General features: G+C 41.0%; 1 long non-coding RNA gene across 1 annotated transcript; it reads right to left on the reverse strand.

Moving 5' to 3' along the window:
* Positions 1-810: 810 nt before the first annotated feature.
* On the reverse strand, positions 811-15,972 carry LOC103890235 (uncharacterized). Its single transcript, XR_654586.3, has 3 exons — positions 15,886-15,972; positions 15,692-15,816; positions 811-918 (listed from the first exon to the last, which is right to left on the reverse strand). It is a non-coding gene; the product is annotated as an uncharacterized LOC103890235 (long non-coding RNA).
* Between the last annotated feature and the right edge of the window lie 9,667 nt (positions 15,973-25,639).

The following is a 25,639-nucleotide window of genomic DNA, read 5'->3' on the forward strand; positions in this document are numbered from 1 at the left end:
TTAGTAGGTCCTACTCCCCTGAGATAAAAACACTGAGGACCATTTCTTTGAGATATTGGAACCAGGCAAAGCTTTGTCTCTCCTGAGGCAAGAGCACACTTCCTCTGTTCCAAGGGCTGATTTGTAATTTATCACCTTCCCTCCTACCCAACATGCCAAGGAGTTTAGACCCAAGGTTGAAACTCAGTCACAGCCACCATGTGAATAATTACAGTTAGCATATTTTCCTCATTCCTTTGTCTATATTATGCTTTTCTATTTTATTAATTTTGTTGCTAAGTCATTTTTTATAAGTCATTACAAATTCTTTTGGAAAGAGGTGAAGTACAACTAAATACAACTGTAAAATGAGCATAACATATAAAAATTACAGTCTATATCCAAAGCACAACATCCTTCACCTCCATACAAGGATGTTAAAATTAAAAGTGAACTTATTTGGAAGTGAACAGCATGATATCAGCAAAATTTAGACAAGTAAGTAATTTGTTTATTAGCTGCTTCTTTGAGTGTCTCAATTCATTTTGCTTTATTAATCTCTTGGGGAAATTGAGACCTCTTTGAACACTTAGAGTGCTCAATTAAATTAAGTATTTGGTAAAAATACATGTTACTAATTTTTAGGTGTGCATCTATCTTCAAAGTGAAATCAAAGTTAGAACCAGAGCCTTCATATTAGGTTGATGTAAAAGTAATGGAAAAAAACCGCAATTACTTTTGCACCAACTTAATATTATTTAGGGGAATGTTGGCTGCTGAACAAACCCAAAATGTGTAAAGACAGAGTTCCAGTTTATTTTATGCTCACCTGCGAGTCTAAGGGAGTCTTTCCTAGTTGGCAGGCAGAGCTTCTCTATGTGGTGCTTCACTACCTGGGTTGCTTTCTTCTTCGGATTTGCTATCCCCTAGGGCTTCCAGCTTGCAGAAAGGGAAAGAAAGCATAAAGTACTGGCCTGAAAATAATACATCACTCCCACTCACACTCCATTACCAAAGACTGGTCTAGATGCAAAGCAAGAGATGTGGGGTGAGGAGGTTAGGAAATCAAGACTGGGTAATGTAGCGCATGGCTGGATGGCCAGTTTCCAGTAATGACTCCGTACAGGTCATTATGGAAAGGGGCACATAAAATTGTTGTGGGCAGCTTGCCCTCCCTGCCACAGACTCATGCCTTCCACCAACTCTAAACTCTCCATCCTCCTACAGGGGCAAACAAACATGGAGTGATAATTCGATAGGATATCTTAGTCCGTGTCAGACTAGGTTGCTGGCAGAGAAGAGCCGCTGGTAAAAGGCAGTTGAACAGAGCCAGGAAGTCACACCAAAGGCTGAAGAGTCAAGGAGACACCAGCCCTGAGATCATAAACTGACATTTGCCTTCTATGCCACTGAGTCCATAGAAACCAAATAAACTAGAGATTCCAGGACAGACTCAATCTCATTTTCTTTTCATCAGTGAAGGCTCTTTGCTCAATGTGTTGCAAGATATGATACCTTGAAAGACTTCTTAATAAATTTACAAATCAGAAAATTGCCTCTGTTAAGCAATATATCCTTATGTTTATTTGAGAAATATGGTTATCAGCTGAGTTCTGGGCCTAGCTCAGTCAACAAATAGTTGTGTAGCATTAAGCAACCCAGTTTACCTCTAGATAGCACTCAGATTCTTTATTTTTAAAAAATTGAGGAATTGGACCAGATGATTGCTTATATTCAACTAAGATCCAACAGAAAATCTCTGCAATCTGAGTTGTAATATAAAGCTAATTCAACCTGAACACTTTTTTTTTTTAGAGGGAATCTCACTGTGTCACCAGGCTGGAGTGTAGTGGCACGATCTTGGCTCACTGCAACCTCCACCTCCCAGGTTCAAGTGATTCTCCTACCTCAGCCTCCCAAGTAGCTGGGATTACAGGCACATGACACCACGCCCAGCTAATTTTTGTATTTTTAATAGAGATGGGGTTTCACCATGTTGGCCAGGACGGTGTCAATCTCTCGACCTCGTGATCCTCCCACCTTGGCCTCCAAAAGTGCTGGGATTACAGGCGTAAACCACCACGCCTGGCCAACCTGAACACATTTTTAACTTAGTAGATTATGTTGTGACATCGAGATTAAACCAAGTTATTATAATAAATGGCTCCATTGAATTTTGAGCAAGTAATGTTTTGGTAAACCCAAACATTACGTAGAATGGGGGCTATTCTTTCCAAATATCAAACTTCATTTAACCAAATACCTACTTTAGGTTAATTAAGCAAAATGTTGTGTGATAAAGGTAAATACTAGTCTTTACCCACTGGGTGTTTTTCTGGCCAGTTAGAATGCCTTTTGGTAAACAGCTGAATGCCTAGTTTGGCGAACTAAATCATTATGTAGTTACCCAAATGGTAACTTCCATTTGGGGTCTTTCTTAAGCCGTGACCAAGCCAGGGAGCAGCTACAGCAGGAAAGTGTGCCACCTTCACCCCCTGCCCCAGCACCACTTAGTAGGGGCCATGGTTGGGGCATTATCCTAGGCACCTCTTTAGTGTCTTCATCGGAGGTTCAGTGTCCACTGTGTCTCCCTTGCAAATAGCCCCAAGAAGAATTACCCAACATCTGCCTCTCAACTTGAGAACTGAATAGCAACATACCTGGCTTTTGCTTAATTTCCTTTCCATACCTCACTAGAGAAAAGGCCAAAGTGTTTAAACTTTATTGTGTGGGTGATGGAAAGTCTCTGAAGTATGTTAATCATCAGAGCAACATGCTAACACTTTGTATTTTGCTAAGATTGTTATTCTGGCAACAATGTGGAGGATAAATTATGGGCCACAATGAAAACAGGCAGCCAGTCAGGAGAGAACTGTGAGAATTAGTGCAATGCCAGTTCGCCATACACATTAGGACAAAGTTTCTGGCCAGAAAACTGCACTCCTCCACCCCCATCCCACACCAACCCTTCAACACATTCACAGGCAGCAAGGAATTTTACACAGACAAATGTTCCTAATATGTACTTAGATGCTTCTAGGCAACAATGCTAGTTCTGGTTGTATTTATAAAATGTATAGAGCTCGATGAGGATGCCTTCCTTTTTATTGATTACTTTCAATTACACATTACCTGGATGGTCTTTTACCAAATATACCTTATGATTTAGATAAGCGCTTCTCTATCTATGGGTAAGGATGAGGTTTGGTGTTTTCTTTTTCCAATATGTCACAGACTGAAACACTTGTCAAATATAACAATAATGATAAATTATTAGAAAAATAAAATGAAAAGCAAATAATACAAAATACAAACCCTTTTTCTAATTTTATTCAACAAACATAAAACAAGTCATTCAAATTGCTCTCAAAGTTTCTGAATGCTTTCTCTCAATTTTTTTCACAGACCAGTAAGAGTTTGCAGACTGGGACAAATCCACAGATCATACTATGGGTAGCCCTGGTCCAGATGGGCATAGCAAGAGCTATAGAAGCCCCGGAAAATTGATAACCTCACCCTGGATTCCCCTAGTTCCCCATCTAAGAAGAACCTGAACAACACTAGTACTAAAACCATTAGACAGAAGTGGTCAAAGTCCAACTTTATATCACGAAACAAGTTTTACAACAAAGCAACATTTTTATTAGATTTGGGTCATTGGGGCGTTTCTCTCCTACATCACTTTGCTTTCAGCAACCACTGAGACCAATATTTAAATATGTTAGCACTGATGAGCAATGCCAGAAAAAATATAATCAAACAAAGTGACTAAATTAATAATTTATAGGCTAACAACTATGTGAAAATATAAGGCATGTGGAATTAAATTAGAAAAAATGTAATCCAAATTAGAGTGTCTCAATTAAATTAGATTCTGTAACAGTGTTGTAACTTTAGTTAAAGCCAGTAGCACTACAGTGACCCTATCATCACTAATGGTAACTTGACTTGGAGCATATGTGGTATATTTGAAGCACTTCATAAATGCTTATGTGAATGCTTTACTTAAGCTTCAATGATAAGATTCTTCCCAGGTTTCTCTTTACAGTGTAATAATTATATTTATTGAGCATTTGTTCCACTTCAGAGACATTACCTCCTTAAATACATCCCCAACAACCCTATAAGTATTATATTCTCCCATTTGAAAGATGAGAAAAGTTGACATATAAAGAAGGTAAACACATGCTCTACTATATTGTTTCTGGATCACCAGCTTCAGCCAAGCTTTTGTCCAAAGGCTGGAGAGTATTTGGCTGGGATTGGTTTTTCAGCTCTGAATGGGAGGGAGATATGCTAGTCCTTGATCCTCACTGGGTAATAAAAGCCCTAGCAAGGTACCACCATCCAGGGCAGCTCTATCTCTGTACCTATCAGCCTTTTTAAAAACTTTTTATTTTGAAATAATTTTACACTGATAGAAAAGTTGCAAAAATAATAGAGAGTTCCCATATACCCTTTAGGGTATTAGTTTTAATATAATATCAAAAAGAAGATCCATAATTATCTGAAATGTTAATTCCCCTAATGTTAACATCTTTTTTATTATTATTATACTTTAGGTTCTGGGATACATGTGCAGGATGTGCAAGTTTGTTACATAGGTATACATGTGCTATGGTGGTTTGCTGCACCCATCAACCCATCATCTAGGTTTTAAGCCCCACATGCATTAGGTATTTGTCCTAATGCTCTCCCTCCCCTTGCCCCCTACCCCCTGACAGGCCCCGGTGTGTGATGTTCCCCTCCCTGTGTCCATGTGTTCTCATTGTTCAACTCCCATTTATAAGTGAGAACATGCAGTGTTTGGTTTTCTGCTCCTGTGTTAGTTTGCCAAGAATGATGGTTTCCAGCTTCATCCATGTCCCTGCAAAGGACGTGAACTCATTATTTTTTGTGGCTGCATAGTATTCCATGGTGTATGTGTGCCATACTTTCTTTATCCAGTCTATCACTGATGGGCATTTGGGTTGGTTCCAAGTCTTTGCTATTGTGAATGTGTTAACATCTTACATAATCATACTACCATTATGAAAACCAGGAAATTAACATTGCTACAATACTATTAATTAAGCTGCAGACCTTATTCAAATTTTGTCAGTTTTCCCATTAATGTCATTTTTCTTGTTCCGGGATCCAATCCATGAGCCCACATTTGCATTTAGTTTTTATGTCTCCTCAGACTCCTCTAATCTGTGATAGTTTTTAAATCTGTCTTTGTCATTCATAATCTTGACATGTTTGAATAGTACTGGTCAGTTATATTATAAAATGTCTCTCAATTTCAATTTGCTGGATGTTTTCTCCTGTTTCGATTTGACAGAAGAATACCACAGAGGTGATGTGCCCTTCTCAGTGCATCATGTCGGGAATATATGTTGATAATATGTCTTCTTATTGGTGATATTAACCTTGATAGCTTGATTAAGGTACTGTCTGACAGCTTTCTCTACTGTAAAGTTACTATTGTTTCCTTCATAATAATATTTATTTTAATAAATATTTATTTGAGGGGAGATGCTTGGCAATTATCCTGCCAGCCTTTTAACTTTGACATGTCATATTATTAATTTCACGATTTATGACACTGACATCAGAGTCACTGTTTATGTAACTTTTCAGAAGAGGTGGTTGGAAGAGACTATCAGAGAGTGCACCTACTCATTGTTGAGAAGAAAGAACAGCCACTAGATGACTGAGGAGCAGAGAAGCAAAGTGAGAAAGGCTCAACAGAGAAGAAATGAAGCCCTTCAGAACCCAGAAAAGAGACTATGAACTGTCTCCCACCCATGGTTCAATATCCCCCTTACTCCTTTTAGTAATTTAACCCCCACTCACCCTCAAGTTTTAGCAAGGCACGTGGCCTTCCAGCTAGAAACCATATTTCCTATTTCAATGTAACCTTATAGCTAAGTTCTCAACAATGGAATGTGAGCAGGAAGTACTGGGTGCACTTCATTAAAAGGAAGTTTCTTACTCTACATTCCCTTCTCCAACCGTGACCCTAGAACAGTGCTTCTTAAATCAGTTTTGTACCTATTTGGCATTCAAGTGAATGGTCCCCTGAGACATTAACAGAATGATGTTTAAAATACACTTAAAGATGAAACAGATTATAAAGGAAATCAAACATAATGGAATGCCATTATACAAATATGTTTAAAATAAATGTACGACATATTACTATATGTATTTCTTCATTGATATATTAATTACATAACAAAATCTAGCAAGGGGTTCTAACAACTAACATGGTTTTAAAGGAGTGCTGAGTATAAATGGTATCTTAAGATCTCTGCAATAAATGTAATGTGCTGTAAAAATGCCTGTGGTGTCTATTGTTGACAAAGTCATTAGTCCTGCTAACGCTGCTATGGTTTGTTGCCTATAATTGAAGGAAATGCTACATTTCTATTAGAGGTTTTCCTACCTAAATTCATAGACATTCCAAATACAGAAACCCCAGATTAAGAATCCATGCCCTAGAGGATGGCTGGGCATGACAGAAGGAATCTGAGACCCTGGAGGACCCACGGAACAGAACTATCTGCCTGCCCTGGCCTCCCACCCCAGTGACCTCTGGACTGTTACTTAAAACGAGGGAATTTCTATATTGTTTGAACCACTTCATACATCTCTTTTCCTATGCATATCTGTTAGTTACAATAGCTGAGTAGTACTCTAACTCAAGGGTTCTGAAACTTTTTGGTCTCGGGACCCCTTTACAGTCTTGAAAATTATTGAGGATCCCAAAAAAACTTTGTATATGGGTTATATGTATCAATACGTACCACATTAGAAGTCAAATCTGACTTTTTATTTTTTCATTAAAAATGACAATAATAAAACTATTACATGTTAACACAAATCACATTTTTATGAAAAATAGCTATACTTCCCAAAACAAAAAAAAAGTAGTGAGAAGAATAGGCGTTGTTTTACATTTGTTAAAATCTCTTTAGTGTTTGTTTAATAGATGACAGCTGGATTCTCATATCTGCTTCTGCACTCAATATGTTTTACTATGTTGTTTTGATTGAAGTATATGAAGAAAATCCAGCTATATATATATATATAGCCTCATATATATATATAGAGAGAGAGAGAGAGAGCCTCATATATATATAGAGAGAGAGAGAGCCTCATATATATATATATATGTAGGAAATATATATATATGTAGGAAATATATATATATATAGAGAGAGAGAGAGAGCCTCATATATATATATATATTTTTTCCTATATATATATATAGATAGATAGATAGATAGGAAAAAAGGTGGGGTATTTTAATAGCCATTTCAGATCATTATAGATCTTCTTTTTTATCTTATACTAAAACTCAACAAGTACTTGTTTTTTAAAAGTTAGTGTAATATGGAATCTAAAACTATACCAGTGAAATTTTTATACTCTGTTAACATTAAAATCTATTATTTTATCTTGCACTTTGAATGGATCTTTTACCCATGCACAATTTTGTGACATCATGAATTGGTCATGTGAAAAATATTAGCTCACTGAGTTATGTAGATATTCCAGATATTAACACATTTCATTATATAATATTTAAAATTCACATTGGTTAATATCACCATGGATCTCACCAAAAAAGTTTTTAGTATTTGGGCAACTGTCAAGCTCAGGATGGTGGATACAAGTCTTTCAAAATTATAATTTTCACTTGAAAGCTCAAATGTTATCATTGGCAACAAACAGTGTCAGTTGTTTTCCTTGAAGTGACAAGCTTACTTAATTTTTGTAGAATTGTCTGTCAAATACCATAGCTTGTCTATCAGTAGTTCTTTCAAGTAAAAATGGTTTTCCATGAAAAAGCAACGAATTCAACTCACAGGTCAAACAATTGCCCAATTACTTTATATTGAGACAACCATCATACTTTGATATGCAGCAGAAGTACGCCCAGAAGTACGCAATTCAATTAATAATTTCTATTGCTTTATCAAAGACATTTGTAAATAAAATGATTATTGTCTGTAAGTGCATGGCAGTGAAGAATATAATCACTACTAGTACTTTTGGTGCCACTGCCTTGATTTGTGCTGAGGAACCAGCAATTTCACCGGTCATTGTTCTTGTACCATTGTTGCAAATGTCAATACACTGAAAAAGACAAATAAAATCTTGATATTGTGAAAACAGTTTGATCTGAGGAACTTCTGAAAGAGTCTCAGAGACTCATAAGGGCCCAGGGATCTCACTTTGAGAATTGCTGCTCTAACTAATGTAACCCCCAGGGCCTAAAGGAGGTGAGAAACTGGATGTGGACTGCTTCAGGAAAAGGGCCACAAAATGACAAGTGAGTCAGTGTGACTGTTAATGCCCTAAACCATGACCTCAGGGCCAGACCAGGCCAATCCCTAGTGAGAGGTGACAGCGTGCTGACAGCCCTCGCAGCCCTCGCTTGCTCCCGGTGCCTACTTGGCCTCAGCACCCACTCTGGCCTCACTTGAGGAGCCCTTCAGCCAGCCGCTGCACTGTGGGAGCCCTTCTCTGGACTGGCTGAGGCTGGAGCCGGCTCCCTCTTGCGGGGAGGTGTGGAGGGAGAGGCATGGGCAGGAACCGGGGCTGCATGTGGTGCTTGCGGGCCAGGTAGAGGTCCGGGTGGGCGTGGGCTTGGTGGGCCCCACACTCGGAGCGGCTGGCCGGCCCTGCCAGCCCCAGGCAGTGAGAGGTGACAGCGTGCTGGCAGCTCTGACAGCCCTCGCTCGCTCTTGGTGCCTCCTCGGCCTTGGCGCCCACTCTGGCCATGCTTGAGGAACCCTTCTGACCACCGCTGCACTGTGGGAACACCTTCTTGGGATGGCCAATGCCGGAGCCAGCTCCCTCAGCCTCTGGGGAGGTGTGGAGAGGCATGGGTGGGAACCAGGGCCGCGCGCAGCACTTGTGGGCCAGCTAGAGTTCTGGGTGGGTGTGGGCGTGGGTTTGGCAGGCCTCGCACTGGGAGTGGCCCGCTGGCCCTGGGCAGTGAGGGGCTTAGCACCCGGGCCATCAGCAACAGTGGGTGCGCCAGGTCCCCCAACAGTGCTGGCCCACCGGTGCTGCACTCAATTTCTCACCGGGCCTTAGCTGCCTCCCTGCCGGGCAGGGCTCAGGATCTACAGCCCTCCATGCCTGAGTCTCCCCCCGCCCTGCCCTGCCGTGGGCTCCTGTGCAGCCTGAGCCTCCCCTACGAGCACCGCCCCCTGCTCCACAGCACCAGGCCCCATCGACCGTCCAAGGGCTGAGGAGTGCCTGGGAATGGCACGGGACTGGCAGGCAGCTCCACCTGCAGCCCCTGTGCGGGATCCAGTGAGTGAAGCCAGCTGGGCTCCTGAGTCTAGTGGGGACTTGGAGAACCTTTATGTCTAGCTAGGGGATTGTAAATACACCAATCAGCACTCTGTATCTAGCTCAAGGATTGTAAACACACCAATCCGCACCCTGTGTCTAGCTCAGGGTTTGTGGATGCACCAATCCGCACTCTGTATCTAGCTAATCTGGTGGGGACTTGGAGAATGTTTACGTCTAGCTAAGGGATTGTGAATGCACCAATCAGCACTCTGTATCTAGCTCAAGGTTTGTAAATGCACCAATCAGCACTCTGTGTCTAGCTCAGGGTTTGTAAATGCACCAATCAGCGCTCTGTGTCTAGCTCAGGGTTTGTTAATGCACCAATCAGTGTTCTGTGTCTAACTCATCTGGTGGGGACTTGGAGAATCTTTATGTCTAGCTAAGGGATTGTGAATACACCAATTGGCACTCTGTATCTAGCTCAAGGTTTGTAAATGCACCAATCAGCACTCTGTGTCTAGCTCAGGGTTTGTAAACACACCATTCAGCACTCTGTAGCTAGCTAACCTAGTGGGGATGTGGAAAACTTTTGTGTCTAGCTCGGGGATTGTAAACACACCAATCAGCACCCTGTGAAAATGGACCAATCAGCTCTCTGTAAAACAGACCAATCGGCTCTCTGTAAAATGGACCAATCAGCAGGATGTGGGTGGGGCCAGATAAGAGAATAAAAGCAGGCTGCCCAAGCCAGCCATGGCAACCTGCTTGAGTCCCTTTCCACGCTGTGGAAGGTTTGTTCTTTTGCTCTTTGCAATAAATCTTGCTACTCATCACTCCTGCTCACTGTTTGGTTCCACACTGCCTTTATGAGCTGCAACACTCACTGCAAAGGTCTGCAGCTTCACTCCTGAAGCCAGCGAGACCATGAACCCACTGAGAGAAATGAACAACTCCAGACGCGCCACCTTAAGAGATCTAACACTCACCGCAAAGGTCTGCAGCTTCACTCCTGAGCCAGTGAGACAACGAACCCAGCAGAAGGAAGAAACTCCGAACACATCTGAACAAACTCCGGACACTCCGCCTATAAGAACTGTAACACTCACCGCGAGGGTCCACGGCTTCATTCTTGAAGTCAGTGAGACCAAGAACCCACCAATTCCGGACACGCTAGGACGGCAGAAAACTAGCTCCACTGGCTGCCCCTGAGCATGCCAGCACCTGGGCCTCATTAAACTCCATGACTACTTGTGTCAGGGCATTAGCGAGCCAGGAACAGTTCTTGAGTTTATAGTATGGAAACCTGGCCCTCATTCCTCTTGTTGTTTTGTCCACATAGCATTCCCCTTACCCCACTTACTTTCCAAACTGCTCTATTTTCTGAAAGTGCTTACATTTCCACCTCTGTCCAGGTGCTTTTCAGTGGGATGAGTACGGTTACAGCACGAGCCAGCACTCAACTGTAGCTAATCAGTGCAGAGGTGGTTCCCCAGGATCAAGCTGTGTCCAAACACTTGGGATTGCAAATCGGTCAGTCTCTGTCCAGGTGGCTGAAGATATAAGCTAGAAACCAGTTACTCCAATTTAGCATGCATCAGAATCACTTGGAGGGCTTGTTAAAATACAGACTCCTGGCCAGGCACGATGGCTCACGCCTATAATCCCAGCACTTTGGGAGGCCGAGGTGGGCAGATAACCCAATGTCAGGAGTTCAAGACTCAGCCTGACTAACGCGGAGAAACCCTGTCTCTACCAAAAATACAAAATTAGCTGGGCATGGTGGTGTGTGCCTGTAATCCCAGCTACTCAGGAGGCTGAGGCAGGAGAATCACTTGAACCCAGGAGGCAGAGGTTGCAGTGAGCCGAGGTCGCGCCATTGCACTCCAGGCTGGGCAACAAGAGTGAAACTCCATCTCCAAAAAAAAAAACAACAACAACGCAGACTCCTGGTCTCACTCCAGGTTTTTTGATTCAGTCAATCTGTGGCGGGGCCTGAGTTTCTTCATTTCTACTGATTTCCCAGGTGAGGTTAATGCTGCTGCCCTGGGGGCTACACTTTGAGATTGATGAGATTTGACAGTTCCAGAACTGTCAGGGCTCAAGGTCATGATTCCCATCACACAAATCTGTCTGGAGAGATACAGAGATGGAGATAGATAGCCACAAAGAGAGAGAGAGGAGAATGAACCCTATATGTGAAGATGAGATTCACAGAGACTATCCTGGAAGTTTTCAAGGGCTGCATCCAGTGGTTTCTGAATCCCAGCCCCATGCCCCTCCTTGGAGTAAATGAAATCCTCTGGATCTTCATAATAAAATTTGAGTTAAAGGTGACTTTCTGCCCCATTTAACCCAGAATCTTTCTAACAGATACACCTTCACAGAATAAGCCCCAAAGATATTGCTTTTCTTTGAGTTTCTATTTGGAGCCACAAGTCAAGGCAATGGAAATTGAATGGATGGGGAGGCCTCACAAAGCCTCTCAGACACCTGGAGCCTCAGCCAAAAGCTGCATCAAAGTGGCTAATTTGTGAAGATGACCTGAAAATACCAACAGTATTCCCAGCCACAACTCAGAGGAGAGTATAATGAATGGAGAGTTCGGCTCTGGGTGAGAATGTACTGGTTTGAACCTGGCTCTATTTCTTGCTAGCTGTGTAATTGTGAGCCAATTACTTAAACTCTCCAAGCTTTAGTTTCCTCATCTATAAGGTAGGGATGACGATACGATCTACCTTGTAACATCTGCTATGGTTTGAATGTTTTTGTCCCCTCCAAAACTCATATGGTGAAACTTAATCACCAATGTGATAGCATTAAGAGGTGGGGCCATTAGGAGGTGTACAGGGGAGGAGCAGAGCTTATGAATGACATTAGTATTCTTACAAAAGAAGTAAAAAGGAGCCGTTTGCCCTTTCTGCCATTTTTTCCCTTCCATCTCTTCCACTCTGTGAGGACACAGCATTCACATCCCTTCCAGTGGATGCAGCAGCAAGGTGCCATTTTGGAAGCAGACAGCAGTCTTCACCAGACACTGACCCTGAACTTGGACTTCTCAGCCTCCAGAACTGGGAGAGATAAATTTCTATTGTTTATAGATTAACCAGTCTCCAGTATTTTGTTATAGCAGCAGGAATTGACTAAGACAATTTCCTGTGAAAACTAAATGAGATATGTAGGGCAGTCTAGCACAACATCTGACACCTGGTAAGCTCTTGATAAATGTTGATTATGGTTATTATTGTCCCTGGTGTGTTCTAACTGTGATCTTATATCTGCAGAATCAAATTTGTGAGTCTGGACCTTGTTGCTCATTCTCTGGATTTGGCTTTTGTGCTTAATCCCTCCAGACTGCTTTTTTTTGTTTTTTTGGTTTTTTGAGATGGAGTCACCCAGGCTGGAGTGGCGTGGTGCTACCTCGACTCACTGCAACCTCTGTCTCCCAGGTTCAAGCGATTATCCTGCCTCAGCCTCCCAAGTAGCTGTAATTACAGGCACCTGACACCACGCCTGGCTAATTTTTTTGTATTTTTAGTAGAGATGGGGTTTCCCCATGTTGGCCACACTGGTTTTGAACTCCTGACCTTAAGTGATCTGCCCGCCTTGGCCTCCCAAAGTGCTAGGATTATAGGCATGAGCCACTGTGCCCAGCTGAGGCTGTGTTAGCTCATGTATAACTCTTTATCCCAGTTCATGCTCCAAGGGATCTAGGTGATAGTTTCACCAGGAGTTAATTCAGGACGCCAAACCACCATGGTTGCTAATTCCATCTGCGGTTGAGACTCTTTAAGGGAGTGTCCTAGCCCCCACCTTCTGGTCATGATTTCCAAGGCAAAATAAGGCCTGGGAACCAAAAGGTGGAGCTCAGCAAGCTGGCATGAGTTAGCTCATGATGAAGTACAAAGATGATAGAGGAAAGGGGACATTGGAAGAGTTCCCTGAGCCTAGGCTCAGGTGTTATTGTGGCTTCTCATGCAGCATCCATGGCTTCAGGTGTGGTCATCTTGGATCAGGTAAAGAGTCTGATAGGAGGATAGACTCCACTCCTGTCAGTTTAGACACTGACAATGCCAGATATTGTCATCACCTGCCACTCAACCATACTGAAAATCCATATCTGACTTCAGTTTCTTGTTTTCAGCTTGCTAGGCCCTGTATCCCAAGAATCTAGGACATCCACACTTTCATATCTTAAACACCAGATTATAGGACCAACTCTTGCAGTAGGCCAATGTTGACATCCTAATAAGGGGTGGATTAGTCCGTTTTCACCCTGCTAATAAAGACATACCTGAGACTGGGTAATTTATAAAAGAAAGAGGTTTAATTGACACAGTTCCACATGGCTGGGTGAAAGACAAAGGAAGAACAAAAGGACATCCTACAAGGCAGCAGGCAACAGAGCTTGTACAGGGGAACTTCTATTTACAAAACCATCAGGTCTCATGAGACTCATTCACTACCACGAGAACAGTATAGGGGAAACCGCCCCTATGATTCAATTATCTCCACCTGGACTTGCCCTTGACATGTGGTGGTTATTACAATTCAAGGTGAGATTTGGGTGGGGTCATAGCCAAACCATATCAAGGGGCAATGCAGAAATTTCTGTTAACCCAAGTTCTAAACCCTTGGGATATTTCCATCCATGACCTTCATCTCCATCACTCTCATAAATGGTAGACTTGGGCATTATGTGCCCTAGCTCTATATTTTCTGGAACTCCTTGCCATAACTGAAATGTAACCCTCCTCCAGGAGCAGTATCTTCTTGACAACCTTCCCTAATTGATGTGTAGATTATCTTCCTCCTCTGAGGCTTTCCCATTCAGCCATTTATTCCATGGTTTACATTACTATCTATATATTAATATCTATCCCATCTTTATTTCCATCCTATCTTTTCTTCTAGTCCCCAGACTTGTATTCCTAGCTGTCTTTGGAAATCCCTGAGGTTGTCCCATAGGCACCTTGAAATGAATTTCCAAACCAAAACCTCCATTAGTATCGTTGTAAACTTATTTTTCTTCTTATGTTCTTTATTTCAATACATGGCCACATAGCAAAAACTGAGCCCTGCTACTAACAACTAACATCAATTGGCCAGCCAAATGAATGAGCCTTCTTGGAAGTAGATTCTCTAGCCCAAGTCAAAACTGCAGAAAAACCACAGAACCAGCCAGCATCTTGATTGCAACTTCATGAGAGACTCTGAGCTAGAAGCATGCAGCTAAGCTGTTCCTCATCTCTAAGCCACAGGAACTGTCAGCTAACAATTTTTTTTTTTTTGAGATGGAGTTTCACTCTTGTTGCCCAGGCTGGAGTGCAATGGCATGATCTCAGCTCACCGCAACCTCCACCTCCTGGGTTCAAGTGATTCTCCTGCCTCAGCCTCCCCAGTAGCTGGGATTACAGGCATGCACTACCACACCCGGCTCATTTTACATTTTTAGTAGAGACGGGGTTTCTCCATGTTGGTCAGGCTGATCTCAAACTCCCGACCTCAGGTGATCTGCCCGCCTCGGCCTCCCAAAGTACTGGGATTATAGGCATGAGCCACCGCATCCGGCCAGCTAACAAATTTTTATTGTCATTTTAAGCCATTAACTTTTGAGGTAATTTGCTATGCAGCAGGACACTGTGATAGTGGTGAAGATGAGATATAATATCCCTGCCCTCATGAGGCTTATAGATAACCTATGCTCTAGTCATTCCCTCATTCACCTTATCACAGTCTACCACTTCTCATCAAAAAATTGCCCAAAAAAAAATCAATGGGGAGGGATTATTCAATACTTCAGCCTCACAGCTCCTTGACCTCCTCAATTCCTATGATATGAGTTTTTTCTGTTTTAGCAGCTCATTCCTGTGATCATGCTATCGTCTTGTCATGACTCATAACTGGGCCATCTATAAAATCTTCAACTCAAATATATTACTTTTTTACCACAGTGACTAGTTTTCCCACTTGGTTATATCCCTACTCTAATGTCCTTAAGAGACTCAAGCCTAAAAAGCCTTTTTTTTACCCCAATCTACTAACCCCTTCCTGATCTTGTTTCTTTACTCAAGCCAGATCCCATAGTTCATCACATTAACCACCTTTCTGCCAATACTCTCACTTACCCTTCCATTGTGTCCCCAGACTTGGATATTTTCCCGTCGATATAGCTGGAGCACACCTATCAGTGCCCCACTTATATTACTCAGCATTTCCCTCAATCCCCCAAAGACTGCTAAATACCTGCAACTCTCTTGGTGATATCTTTTTTCTGGCCATGGGTGCAGGCTTAGCCAGAACATGCAGGACAAGTCAGAAGTATTAAGGAGTTAACACCCCTGGAAGCAGCCCCCAGCCAACAATGGATGAGGCGTTATGGAAAATACCATGTTCTGCAACCACAGTTGATTCTTACCATCGACCAGAAATTCTTCTACTTGTGATGGTCCTCTTTGCTTCTCATTTTCCAGCCAAGGAATGCCCTCCCTCACAGGCCAGTGGGAACTCTTTTAAATTCATTTTCCTATGCTTTTCCCCTGCCTAGAAAAAAATGAAAATTAAAAAAAAAATAAAGAAACAGAACAGCATTTCTTGCCTCCTTTTTCTTACCTCTTTTTCTCATCTATTTCAAGGAAAATTTGTCCCTTCTCCTACCCATCTTTCACCTGGATTCTGGATCCCATTTCCTCCCCCGTACTACTAGAGGTTCTCAAATCACCCTTGAACTGACACATGCAATGGAAATTTACCAGTTGTCGTATGAACTTACTTCCTTGCAGCATTTGATGTAGTTAATGACTCTCTTCTGAAACTATTTCCTCCTTGGTTTTTATGACATTCTTCTCTTATAATTGTCCCTCTACAGCTCTGAAAACCCCCATTCAGTGTTTCCACTAATCAGACAACTCTTACATTTCTCTTCAAAGCCCCACTTCTATCCCCATTGCTACTATTCTAGTCCAGAATGCCACCATCTCAAACTGAGATTACTAAGTGATTCTTCTACCTGTCTTCTCTAGCCCACTTTGCCCTCCTGCCCAAATTGATTCTCTATCAGGTCAATGCCCAGTTTAAAATCTATCAGTGAATTCTTATCAGTTGGGCCTGATGAATGACAAGGTTGGTAGCAGAGATAGGAGGTACTAAAACCGGTCCCTTCCCTCATTCAGCTCTGCATAGAAGATGTGAGATAAATTTCCACTGGGGAGTTGCTTCCTTGGAGAAATCTACCACAGTTAGATTGAATACCACAACTTTTTAAATAATCCTATCTGACTTTCTAATGCAGCAGCAACAGAAATATCCTTTTGTCCTGCTATCTTACTCCCCTCTAAGCCCTAAGCCCTGCATATCAGCTGTACCTTTCTGACACTACTACCCCAAGATTGATATTTAACATTATGCTGTTTGTGTCTTTTAAGCCTGCAAGCAGGAATCATGTGCTACACACAAACATAAGTGCAAAAATAATAATGAAAGTTTATCTTTTTCCTTTGATTTTGGCCACAAGGAATCTCAGAATTAAATTTGTTTTTCAACTTAACAACTGTCTAAAGTCCCTATCTGTAGTATCTATAAAATTTGTTCTTATTTTCCATTTATGTCTTGTTCATAATGTATTTTCTGGATTTGCCCCCGATGTATTAGTTCCCTATTGCTGCAAACCAATTTACCACAAGCTTAGAAGCTTAAAACAGCATACCTTTATTATCTTTGTTTCTATGGGTAAGGATTCTGGGTACAACCTAACTGGTTTTGCTAAAGTTCTCACAAAGCTGCAATGAGACCCTGAGCCAAACCAGTTAGATGTCATCCATACTGCATTCCTTTCTGGAGCTCAAGGTCAAGACGGCGTTGACAGAATTTGGTTCTATGTAGTTGTAGGACTGAGGTCTCCTCTTCCTTGCTGGCTGTCAACCAGAGGCTGCTCTCAGCTCCGTGGAGATCTGCATGGTTCCTTGTCACATGCTCCCTCACACATGGCAGCTTACCTCTTCAAAGCCAGAAGGAGAGCCTCTCTAGTCTGCAAAGACAGGCACTTTTTTAATATAACATGATTTTCCTATCACTATCCTATCACTTTTGCCATATAATGTAAACTAATCAAAAGAGTAAGTATACCATTATATCCACAGATCCTGCTCATACTCAAAGGGAGGGAATTAAACAGGGCATGTAAACGAAGGGACAGGAATCTTAAAGGCCATCTTAGAATTCTCCCAACCGCACGTAATATTAAGTTTTTATTATGTAAAATTTTGGCATAATTTTATTTTCTGAAATCTGTCTCAAATATCTTGGGAAATAAATTACATAGAAATTAAGAAAATATAATGCATTGTATGGTAGACTTATTCTAAAAATAGCCTACCCTAATTATTCTCTTTGCTATATCCATACCTCATGCAGTGTGACTTTGAAGCTCATCACAGAATTCTGAGATGGTTTTATGTCTTGCTTTGGCCAATAGGATGCATCTGAGGTGACAGTGTGAGAGTCCCAAGCCTAAGACTGACAAGGGTTTGCATGTTTCTGCATTCTTTATCTTGAAACCATACCACAGCTATGGTAACAAGCCCAGTTTTGCCTGCTGCAGAGTGACATACTGTATGGAGCAAAGACAAGGTCACATCTTGGCCGATCCTAGACCAGCCAGCCCCTAGCTGACTGACCAGCTGACCACAGACCCATGAGTGAACCTAGCCAAGACCAGCAATTCCTGTTCCCAATCATCAGAACCTCCCTGTCATCCCATAAACTCATAAGAAGTAATAAATGTTAACTGTTTTAGGCTACTAAAATTGGGGTTTGTTACACAGCAAAAGCTAACTAACGTATGTGGGAAAATGCAATGAAGGACTTTATGTAGTGGAAGTAAAGCATCCTTAAAAGGTATAATTAATTCACGCCCTCAAATTTCTGTGTTTCATATCCTAAATCACTACTGATGATTGTAGAATGTTTTCAATCTGTGTATCTGAGTAATCTTCATTTGAAAGACTGATGTGTGACCTGAAGTCCTTTCTACAATGAATAGAGCAATAAAGAGATAGAGAAATCAAATAGCAAAATAAAGAAATTTGCTGTGCTGTTCTAGACACAGCTGCCCTAATAGAGAAATGTGCAGTTTCTACTTTCCTTGCAGTTTTTCAGTACAGAATTACTTTAAAATAAATCCCAATGAAAGCAGTAATCAATTATGTCAAGAAGAAAACAAAGTTTGATCTGAAAATACTAACAGAATCTAACATTTTAGAAATAAATTACCATGTCATGTCCTGTGGCAACATTGTATCAAATTGCTTAAAGATAAATTGTATAATCAGCTCCTGAGTCTCTGCATGTGGCTTATCCTTTTTGTAGATTATCAAAGGCAAACATTTAATTTCAGGTTTTTATCGCTCTTTTTCTCCACCCTTTTTTCCCTTTATATTTTTCTGCTGCCTTTCTTTCTACTATCAGTCACAATATGCTAGAAGAACAGAAATTTAGTGAATACAATGGTAATTCACTTACTCTGTATCATAGAAGAATAAGGTGTTCGATATAAGTAAATTTCAAAGTTAGCCTAAAAGTTATCCAAACACCTTTGTTAAAAAAACAAAAACAAAAACAGACAAACAAAAAAAGAAACCTATGACCATTCTGGTATAAATATTTCTAAATGTATTTTATATTTATATTTTCCTTTCTTATTAAAGAGTGTTCTTCTTTCCATAAATAAATCTTTGTTGTACAGCATGCTTTAACAGATTTGAAAGGATGAAAGGTGAATCAAAACAGTATTCCAACCTCAAGAGGCTTACAACTGAAGGAGGTAGGATGGACAATTAGACATGTACACAGATGATTCTAGTGGTAAGAATCACAAGAATGGTAAAGACAAAGTGATAAATAAAATAAAATACTGAGTTTCTCTAGTGACAATAGAGAAGGTTTTGTTAGGCTGGATCTTGAGGGCAAACAAGCTGGAACTAGGGTGAAGAAAGTGAGGCACTTGCCCCACTGCAAAATTTAAGGGGATACCAAAAAACTCAGTAATCAAGATATGCCATATTTTGGTGCATTATTTTAAAAATAAAAAGTAATGCAAAAATATTCATGGTAAACAAAATGTCAAAATTTTAAATAAAGACAATCGATAACAGTATCATGCAGTCATATTACAGCCTGAGGCAAAAGGACAAACCAGTAAAAGGTTATTTGCGTTGGTGACTAGAAGACAGCCTAATAACTAGAAAGTTATATCATTTTAAAAATGATATTACACTCTACTGTGAGAAAATAATGGTCCACTGCAAAAGATTATAATTTTTGTCATTGCTTGCCTCTTTCTACAACTTTGTGTGCCACACCCTGAGTAGAATATTGAGGAGGTAGATTACATGTCTATGATGACTTACTGATAGGAGCAGATATTGGCCTCATGTACTTTCTCTCCTAACCAATTAGGATTTAGATGAAATCTGAAACCTGATCTCAACCATAAAGTTGTAAATCTAAATATTGGGTCAGAATTATACTGCTCTAACAATTACATTAATGCATTTTTGTTCTATACTTTTCTGCTAGAGACAGCTCTCTCTAGATAGCCTAAAGTATGCATCTGCCTTGGGGTAAATTAGGATTGTTAAACAGGAATGCAAAGAGAAAGAAGACTATAATTTGGCTTCTGACTTGGACAATAAGATTCTCAAATATGCAGCAAGACTTAAAAAAGAAAAGGCATTTCTAAATTCCCTTATCTCCCTCCTTTAATTTATCCAGAAAATAACTGACTAAATAGAGTGTTTTCCATAGTGAAGGTAAGTACCCTGTCTACCTCTGGCCAAGGATGTGGGGCTTGATGCCCTAGGTAAGAAGGGTGTGATACATAGAAATTGAAATGCCCAATGTTTGCTGCTGCTGACACAAAGAGATTTAGGGAGGAAACAAAAAAGGAAACAAGCTCCTCTCTGAAAATGGCAAGTTTCAGATTTGGGGGGAAGTGGAAAGACCAGAGGGGGATTTTCCAAATTCAATTCTAAGGCACAGGAGGACATTGCCTTAAAGGTTTCGCTGGCTCTAACTTCAGGGACAGTCCCATTAAAATCAAATAAGAACATGGGTAGGCAGAGTGAGAGCCAGGGTTCAGCTTTTCTGAGTCCAAATAAGGTGTGGAGAGAACATAAAATTACCCCCAGTCCAAGGGGAGACAGAAAAGGTAACTGAGATGAAGGCCAAAGAGATTTCTGGAACCCACCATGGCAAGGAACATGGTCACCACATCTCAGGGACCATGTGGTAGACTGCTAAAGCCATAACTGGTACAGGATGTGGTAGAGACTTAGTGTGCCAGTGTGAACTGTGGTAAGACAAGTGAACAGGTAGGCATGTAGGGTACACAGGCTACACAACATATGGAAGACTTTCTTTCTTTCTTTTTTTTTTTTTTTGAGACGGAGTTTTGCTCTTGTTGCCCAGGCTGGAGTGCAGTGGCGTGCCATCTCAGCTCACTGCAACCTCCGCCCCCCACCGGGTTCAAGCGATTCTCCTGCCTCAGCCTCCCGAGTAGCTGGGATTACAGGCACACGCCACCACGCCCAGCTAATTTTTGCATTTTTAGTTTCAACATGTTGGCCAAGCTGGTCTCGAACTCCTGACCTCAGGTGATCCACCCACCTCGGCCTCCCAAAGTGCTGGCATTACAGGCGTGAGCCACCGCACCCAGCCACATATGGAAGATTTCCTAGGTCCTGACCAAGCCAGAAAAGATAGGACTCTCAGTACACAAGCTGTCACCTTCAGCACCTTCTATAAATCAGTCTATTCTCTTGGCTTACATGGTAAGAGGTGACTATGTAGACAGAAGACAATTCTCTAAAGACTAGGAGAGCCAGAAAACACCAGGGACCAGACACTCTCAATGCTCTCCCCAGATCCCCTTGGATCATTTTTATAAGTTCTGTGTGTCCATTTATGTTTGTTTTTGCCTCCAATGCCCATACCTGAGACTACTCTTTGGAGATGGGCCTTCAGGCTATTGGAGCAGCTTTACTTACCTGCCTTAGAGCTAGAAGTGTCACGGGAGGGCTCTTAGGCAATGACCGATGGGAGAATGAGTGAGCTGTGTGGAAGGAGCAGGAAAGCCCAGTCTTTTCATTTCAAGTTCTCAAGCTGGGACTACCTTGGGAAATAACAAGATTATAGCACTCTCCTTCAGGGTCAGGTTGAAGCTACCATTCATCTGACTTTCCTGACATTGCACCATTGCTTGGCTGGCTCCCTGTCCATATCCAGCTTCTTCTATTCTCTCTTTTTTTTTTTTGAGACGGAGTCTCACTCTGTTGCCCAGGCTGTAATGCAGTGGTGAGATCTCGGCCCACTGCAACCTCTGCCTCCCAGGTTCAAGAAATTCTCCTGCCTCAGCCTCCCAAGTAGCTGGGACTACAGGTGCCCACCACCACACCCAGCTAATTTTTGTATTTTTAGTAGAGATGGAGTTTCATCATGTTGGCCAGGCTGGTCTGGAACTCCTGACCTCAGATGATCCGCCTGCCTCGGCCTCCCAAAGTGCTGGGATTACAGGCGTGAGCCACCGTGCCCAGCTGCTTCTTCTATTCTCTTGGATCCTTCTATTTGTTACTGTTGCTCTTGTTCTATTTGAGCTTCTGGAGATGAATGCCCAATTAATTTATTTTTATTCTTTTCAATGTAATAATATTTAAGTCTATGAAATTTCCTCTGAGTGCAGTTATGATGTAATGCTGTGAGTTTTAATATACTATTCATACAGTCTTATGTTTCTACATATTCTATAATTACCATCTTGATTTCCTCTTTGACCTAAGAGGTAAATTGGAAGACTATTTTATAATGTTCAAGTGTTGAAGCTTCTATTTGGTTAAGTATCAATAGATATGAAAACACATATCCCCATAAAAGCCTGTATCTGAATGTAGCAGCATTATTATAATAGCCAAAAAGTGGAAACAACCCAAATGTGCATCACTGATTAATAGATAAAAATGAAATGTGGCATATCCATGGAATGAAATATTATTTGGCAATAAAAAGGAATGAAGTGTTGATACACGCTACAACATAAATGGACCTTGAAAACATTTTCCTAAGTGAAAGACGCCTGTTACAAATGACCACATATTCTATGGTTCCATTTATATAAAATGTCAAGAATAGGCAATTCCATGAATACAAAAAATAGTTTAGTGGTTGTCAGGGCTGGGGGAAGAAGTAAATGTGGGGATGGCTGCTAATGAGTATGGGGCTTCTTCTTGGGATGTTGAAAATTACAAAATTAGACAGTAGGTATGGTTATACAACTTTGTGAATATACTAAAAATCACTGAATTGTAAACTTTAAGAGTGAATTTTATGTGACATAAATTATATTTCAAGGATCCTGTTATGTAAAAACAAAAAAAAATACTGTTGTAGCACAAATACTTTAAAAATTAGTTGCTTCTATATTCATGTAATCTAAAGAAAGAAGTAGCCAGAAAAAAATGTGTAGCTGGAGAGATAGCATTTTTTTGACATTTTTTGGACAGAGTTTTAAAAAATATAACATACATACATACATAAAAGTGCAGAAATGATGTGAACAACTTGTTGAATTTTTACATGATGAACGCACTAGTGTAATAACCAACTAGGTTAAGATACACGACTTTTCTGTAACCTGTGGCCTAGAAGTCCCCTAGTACTCTCTCCCAGGACCTGGTTCAGAGTATTTCTTTTTTTTTTTTTTTTGAGACGGAGTCTCGCTCTGTCATCCAGGCTGGAGTGCAGTGGTGCAATCTCGGCTCACTGCAAGCTCTGCCTCCCGGGTTCACGCCATTCTCCTGCCTCAGCCTCCCGAGTAGCTTGGACTACAGGTGCCCGCCACCACGCCTGGCTAATTTTTTGTATTTTTTAATAGAGACGGGGTTTCACCGTGTTAGCCAGGATGGTCTCGATCTCCTGACCTCATGATCCACCCGCCTTGGCCTCCCAAAGTGCTGGAATTATAGGCGTGAGCCACCGCGCCCGGCCCAGAGTATTTCTTTAAAGAATCCTCACCTCAAGGTCTGCTTCTAAGAAATCCAATATAAGACAGAATGGATTCCAGGATCCCTTTACTCTTGCCTCCCCTCAAACCTCCAAATGCCATATTTAAGAGAGGAGACGAAGAAATCCAAGAGGCTAAGCTTTACCCTAAAAGATTATAATCAGAAGTTGTCATGTGAATGTACTAAGTGACTAAACTCAAAGGATATGCCTAGAACTGAAAAATATTGAAATAGCAACCAGCAAGTGGACATTGTCACAGCTACTCTAGGTGTTGGGGGACCATGAGAAAAGCTACTGCCAGTTCCCTGCATATCTGATGCCATCTGAGTTCATCAGGTAACCACTCCAGAGAGACACTCTATATGCAGCATGGAGCTCAGTGACTGGCACATAGCCATGCCCACTGAAGGGTAGTTATTCACCACTGCCTAGTGCTGTGACCCCAGATAAGTAATTTAACCTCCACTGGCCTTTGAGTCTCCAACTATATAAATAAAGGAGGGAAATGCTGAATGAGTTGTGGTTTTCACATCAATGACAATCTAATTGTAACTGGTTCCAAGGAACTTCCACTTTCACATCAGATGGGGCAAATGGTTATTCTTATTTATAACCAGTACAATGTAGGTCTGGCCCTTGAAGGACTGTGATAAAGTCCCCTGTGACAGGCTTCCAGAAGGCAGAGAAAGGGGTCAAGTTCCACTGTGGCCGTATGCTATCTGAGACTGTCAGGGTAACCTTTGAGGGGCAAATCAGTCCCTTGCTGGAAGAACATGCCTAGACGTCCCTTTAACAATAAGTGAAACTCTCTATCCTTTGAAAAAGACATGAATGTGTTCAGCCTAAACCAATAGTTGGAGAGGGCTGCTTTAAAAAATCTGATAATCTAAGATGCTGCAGTGAAGGGGGTTAGGTAAAAAGAGACTAAAGCTAATGAATATCATGCTAGTGAAATTGTTCCCACAGTTTACTATTCAGCCTTGACATTGTCAAAATTTACGGGATGATAAAACCCACCTCAATGGAAGAATGAATTCAAAGTTCCTTTGCCTAATACTCAAGATCATTCATGATCTGGTTCTACATTCTCCTCCAAAGGCATTTTCCACCAATTCTGTTGGCTGTTAGGTAATAGAATATTGCTCTGCTACTCCATCAAGAGAGCTCCCATGTTTTTGCACCTGCTATTCTCTTGGGCGAACTTTTAATCTACTTCTTATCTAAGAATTCCTATATTTTTTAAGAGTTAGACTCACTTAATAGTCAAGTAGATTGGATCTTGGATTTTTAAAAATATAGCTAAAAAGACAGTTTGTGTGATAAGTGGGGAATTTGAATATGGCCTGGATATTACATGAAGGAAAGAATTGCTAATAGTTTTATAGTTATGTAGGAGAATGTTCTTACTTTTTAGTAAATGCATGTAAATTGTTTAAGATAGAATGATTGATGTCTATAACTTACTTCTAAATGGGTCATAAGAAAAGTATAGAGAGAAGATAAAGCAAATATAGAAAAATATAAACAATTTTTGAATCTAGTGATAAGTATTGAGGTGTTCACTGAATTGGTTTCTTTTTTTCAACTTTCCCTTATGTTTGAAAATTTTCATAATAAAAAGTTGGGAGGTGAAGGGAATCAAAGTAAGTTCCTAGTGTTATCCTAAACCAAATATAAGTAATATGTGGATTTTCAAAAAGTTACCTCAAATGTCATCTCCTCAGTGAAGACTGTCCTGACCTCTGAATTTGGGGGCCCACATCTTACCCAAGCACTAGTACTTGTCGCAGTGTAGGGCACTCTCGTTGACATATGCAGCAGAATAATTTGTCAACTTATTTTTTGTGTTTGTTTCTCACTATTTTTTTCCTCCCTCCCTCCCCAGGAATAAGCAGGACTCAGGAGAGTTTCATCCAAAGTGTCAAACTTTGGGAAGGTGCCTTGTTGAACTGTAAAGTCCTATTACAAGTGTATTTAGTCAAGTTACGGTTACAGAAAATTACTGTGTTAAAGTTCGGAATACCCCAATACTGAAAACTCGAGTAATCATATATAGAAGCTTCATGAAAACAGTGGTGAGCAAGACGAGTCTTGAGATGTGACATACAATTTGGATTGGGAGAAGGTATTCCTGAAAGTGTAAATGGTTTGAATAAATATGGGGGAAACAGAATAGCCAAAGTCTGTTTGTATGAAAATGAATAGAATTCATTAATTCATTCAGCAACTGTGTATTCCTACCCACTGTGAATAAAGTAATGTGCTAGGGACTGAAGATATAATTGTAAGCAAAATAAACAATGCCTGATGT

Source organism: Pongo abelii, chromosome 2 (genome assembly GCF_028885655.2).
Source record: "Pongo abelii isolate AG06213 chromosome 2, NHGRI_mPonAbe1-v2.0_pri, whole genome shotgun sequence".
Lineage (NCBI taxonomy): Eukaryota > Metazoa > Chordata > Mammalia > Primates > Hominidae > Pongo > Pongo abelii.